Below are 5,504 nucleotides of genomic sequence, written 5' to 3'. Positions count from 1 at the left end.
TATTTAGACAGAAAATGATTCATCAAAAAAGATGAAACAGAACCAGGGGACACTAGACTGGTTTGTTAAGAAAACAAACAGAGAAGATGCTTCATCCTCATCACCAATTGTTTCTTCAAGTCACTCTAAGAATGATCCTAACAAAGAAACTGAGATGCGAGAATGGAGTGATACAGATGATTTGCAATCTTGCGAAAACGAAAGCCCATTTGCTCGCAGATTTCATTCACAGTGTGATCAGTTGTTTGCGTTAATCGGTTGCTGTAGTGTAAAAAAGCATCGACATCCACTTGTTGCTCCCCTTCTTTGTGTGAGGTTTCTATGAGTTACTGTGTATGTTAATTTTCTTTTACTTTATTTGTATGAGTTTATTGAAACTTGTAAGTTAGGGTTTGGGATGATTGGTGTTTATGGTTCTTTGTTAGTGTTGGAGTTAGGTTGCTTTGATTTTAAATCGGGCACCACCACTGGATTGATATACCTTTTGGAAAATTCTAATTCATTCGAATTCCAATTTCCTGGACAAAACCATTACAGAAGGCCTTTAGCAATGGTTTTAAGCTGTGGCTGAAGGTTCTTCATGGTTGAGGCCTTGAGGGTATATATACACAAAACTCCAATCAATTCATGTTTGGTTCAAAGTAAGAATTTTGTTACAACTTTTAAATCAATTTGAATTGAATCAATATGTGAGTTTATTAATGTCACACCCTGACTTTTGCGGAAGCGTGATTATTGGTGTGACTTCTTAATACCATTGCATATGATCATACCAACACTATATGATAAAACCAGTAGATATACATCCATTAATTTAAGTTTAAAAGTAGTACAACATAATTGTCTGAAATGACGAGACCAATTTCATGTTACCAACCATAACATGTTTTAAGGAGTTCAAAAAGACTCAACAAAAGATTTTTAAAACAACCCCGAGTTTAGGACCACGTATCTCGTCCAGGATTAAGATACGCCTCCTAAGCCCTAATGACTTGGATGACATCTTTATTCACAACGCAGCTTAAAAACTCCAACGCCCGCCAGATCCATTTACTAATTCCCTGAAATACATGTAGTTTGAAAAATCAACAAAAGTTGAGCGAGTTCATGTGTAAGTAAGTATGTATAAACCTTTGTAAAAATGTCTGTATGTATGAAAATCTCTGGTATGTAGCAATAAGGAAAAACCATCATTGGGTTGCAAAGCCAATGATAAGTGTGAAGTGATGCAGGAAGACTCAACCCTAGCGGATTTGTGCGTCGGGCACTTAGTCAACTCATGGTCCACTCAGCGGACTCAGGAGTGGGGCTCGCTACACCCAAATAGATCTATCACTAATGTCCCTCGGTCCTACAACGAGGATTAATGGCCTTAAGTGTCATGCCCACCACTCACATGTTCGCGTAATAAAAACCCTCCTTAAGCTAACCATACCATGTAAATAAATGTCTGTAATGTCTGTAAATGTCTGTAACATGTATTTCACCCCCGAGGTGTAAAACTGAAAACAGTTAAAGAGAAAAGGGGGGCATGAACTCACTGTTTTGCGTCTTCGGTACTCGTAACCCAAATCTCTTCAGCAAACACGACTACCTACAATGGTCTAACGTCTATTAGACGAACGGGTCGTGCCTTGTCTTAGTATTTATGTCTTTGAGTTACGTTTCTTACATTATTTCGAGTGATAATTATTTGTCAAAATAATTTGTATTTCAACTTAATCATATGTCGTGTTGGAATATTTGTTCGTTCCATATTCTAGTATCAATACTTCTAAAGTATCTTATATACGCGTTTCCTTCCCAAGGATGGGATGCCGGAAATATATATTTAACCATATTCATGTATGAAACCAACCTCCGATACTTTGTATTTTGTGATAAATATTATGACGAGTTTTATTTTTGAAAACAAAATCTAAAGTATACTAGTAAACACCCGTCTCAAAAATATTTATTAAGTGTTGGGATTTTCGGAAAATTTCGTCATAGTCTCCTTTGTAAACGGAGGTGTCCATGCTTAATTAGCATATCATTTTCTTTTACACATATCCCGTAATTCATTTTCAATAATCAAACCGACATATAAACGTACATAGCATTTACTCTATTTCAGCTTCATTACTCAAAACTGGACTGTTTTCGAGGATTTTTATAAAATAGTTAACCTTTTCCAAAAATCCTCAAATTTTTACAGAAGGTTCTACATGTTCCAAAATTTATTGTGTAAAAATATCAAAGTCCAGTTCGTTACCCATATTTTATGGAAAATCGTTTTCTTGACTGCAATCAGATTTGTTACTTTCTGATTGCAGTTTACGGAAATATTCACTAAAAATTAACCGTAAGTCCGTTTGACGAAATTCCAGTTGGAGGGTCGTCCTGACAACGGTGTCCATCTACTGTAAAAATTTCATGAGTCGGTTTTACTCAGGTTTCAGGTTATGACTTCGAAAACAACACACTTTTTCTGCAGTAAAAATGCAGCTTGAGCTGCTGTCCAAAAATAGTCTTTTAAAAATAGTAAATGGTCTCGAAAAATTACGATTCCAGTGCCATTTGTTTAGTTATTCCAAAATACTCATTTTAGCCTTCAGAAAATCTGTTTTTCGATTTAAAATGATCCCGTTACAGCCTGTTGAAGTTGGCTGGAAATCCAACTCAGCAAGCTGTTTACATTGTAGAAGTGACTAAAAACGCGTAAACAAGGACCCTAACCATGGTTTATTGATGAACAAATGTTAAAACTTCAATCATGCTTTAACCAACCCTAAACCATTCAGATTTCAACCCCACACAACCTTTTTATATATGGTTTTTAGGCAGAATTTTAAGTTCACATTTTAGTGTTTTAGCTTTTGGGTGACATGAACATTCAAACAAAACATAACAAGAATCATAGTGGAACAAGAGTGTGAAGAGACTTACTACTAGCACAAGGCTAGGGTAGTAATCTTAGGATGAGATGATGGTGAAATGTTGGTGACAAAACTTGAATCAAGCTTCCTTGAAAACCCTTCAATCTTGCACTTCTATGGAGGAACCTCAAGCTTGAAATGAGAGCTTTTAGTGCAGAAAATGGAGGTAATGGAAGGTGATGGTGGTGGTTTCGGTTATGGAGAACCGAAATAGGGGAGAGAGAGTGAGGTGGGGTGTGAATCTTAAGGTCATGATGAGAAATCTTGGAACCATGAACCTCCTACCCTATTGTGATAATTACATAGATCTTTGGCCAATCAAATGAAGATTACAAGGAATAAAGATCTCAACAAAATATATGGTAATAATTAGGCTGCAAATTCGGTTGGGGAGGGGGGGGGGGGGGTAAAGTGTAAAATTTTGGTAACTAATAGGTAAATAATTAGGAGGTTAAGGGTATTTACTAGAATAGTGGGTGTATGCCATGTTTCTATAGTGTGTGGGATTTTTATGACCATAATTATTTAAGAATAATAAAATAATGTTTCTGACAAAATTTTGGTGTCCCGGTTAATGTCTGGTTGTTCGGTTACGTATCGTTTCGTTAAAGCGTTTAATTATACCGTATAGCGTCTTTTGTGCATCTTTTTGTAACGAAATTAATTCCAGCACTTAGGAAAGTGTCCAGGACCATTTAGTCAATACTCTGTATAATATGAGTTTGTTAAAAGCTGAATTGTTACTAAAAATGCGGAATTCTGTAATTAAATTGCGTTTTAGGCACTTTCCGGCACTCAAACTATCACCTAGTGACATAGTCTTATGGTCCTCACTTCCCTACACTCCATATTGGTGTAGTGTTTTATCCCTGGCCCATACTGGCCTAAAAATAGTGTCTGTCTATGTGCTGGCATTGTCAGCAGGTGTCTGAGTTACCCGCTCACTGTGCTAACTGTGCTTTGTGCATCAGGTTTGTCACTAAGAGTCTGTATGAAATGAATGGAGTGACTGTATGTAAAGTGACGCACATGTATATATGTAACATAAATTAGTAAGCAGTTTAAAATGTCAGTTGTAATCAAGCACAGTCATTAAGCTCATAATTAAAATTAATTAATTGTACGGATGCATGCAAAATTGCCGGTTGTCACAATTAATGGCGTTGATGGGTGGTGGAATCGAATATGGGTGGTGGTAGGAAAGGTTTTGGAAGTTGCAGGGGGTAATATTGCTTCGTAACACAAAGTATAGGGGGTAATAAGAAAGGGCATTTTAGTAATTTACCCCAAGTCAACAGACCAGTCAACAAATTTGATGCCAGGGGGTAAACTTGCGACATAACAGCGAACATTGGGGGGTAAAATAAAAGGGTAAAATAGTCATTTCACCCCCAAGTCAACAGATCAGTCAACAAATTTGATGCTAGGGGGTAAAGTTGCGACATAACAGCGAACGTTGGGGGGTAAAATTGCAATTATTTCGTTAGGGGGGTAAGGGTGCCAATCACCCTAAACCCCAGGGGGTAAAATTGCAGTTTACTCTTTTATTTTTACTTTGGGGAAAAATCAAATTTTTTTCCTGAGGGTAAAATCCTAATTTTTAGCTAGGGAAAACCAGATTTTTTATTTTGCACTGGGGGCAAAAACGTAATTTTGAATTGAGGGTGATATCGTAATTTTGAACTAAGGGGAAATTCGTAAATTTTAGTTGGGGGCAAAAGAATAAATTTATTTTTAATTGAGGGCAAATACATAATTTTAAACCGTGGGCAAAACCGTAATCAATTTGAACCGAGAGCAAAATTGAGAATTTTAGCTGTGAGCAAAAGCGTCATTTTATTTTTATTTTGAACTGGAGGCAAATACGTAATATTAAACCGATGGCAAAATCGTAATATTAAAGCGGATATAAAATCATAAATTAATTAGCCCAATAACGGACTGCCACTGTTCCCTTGCTGCCCATGTCATCCAATAAAGACAAACAACTGTTGCCGCCACACTTAAGTTTGTAGATGTTAGAAAATATGATTTACTATTATCAAACCTAATCAACATGACAATGTTTATTTACTCTGTAACATTTAGCAAATGCGGTGAACAGTGTTTCACCAGCTTTGTCCAAGCTACAAAATTACGATATTACCCTTGCCCCAAAATTACAATATTGCCCCTTTTTAAGTTTACATCTCTCCGATCTCCACCAGAGGTTGTCGTGGTACCACCGTGGTACCAACTTCTCCCACCGTAGCTCTCTACAAGTGCTTCCGCCGATTCGAATACTACCACATCGACCCACGATTTCTTTTTGGTCCATGAGAGAGACCTAAGAATCAGTTACAGAGAGAAGAAGAAGAAAGAGATAGAGAGAGTATGAACGGAAGGGGATCCGACCACCTTCTTTCGGTGACCATCTCTGTCTTTTGACTTTTTTTTTCTAGCGTTTTACCACCCACCCACCACCGCAACGACAACACAGCGGCGGTGGGCGGCGGCAGAACTCGGCTGAATTTCCGACAAGGGTGAACGATGGGGCTGCATATTTCGATTTAAACAACATCCCACGGCGGCGGTGAGCTCGTAGTG

The sequence above is a fragment of the Helianthus annuus genome, chromosome 9 (assembly GCF_002127325.2).
Source record: "Helianthus annuus cultivar XRQ/B chromosome 9, HanXRQr2.0-SUNRISE, whole genome shotgun sequence".
Lineage (NCBI taxonomy): Eukaryota > Viridiplantae > Streptophyta > Magnoliopsida > Asterales > Asteraceae > Helianthus > Helianthus annuus.
Note: the sequence above shows the minus strand (reverse complement) of the source record.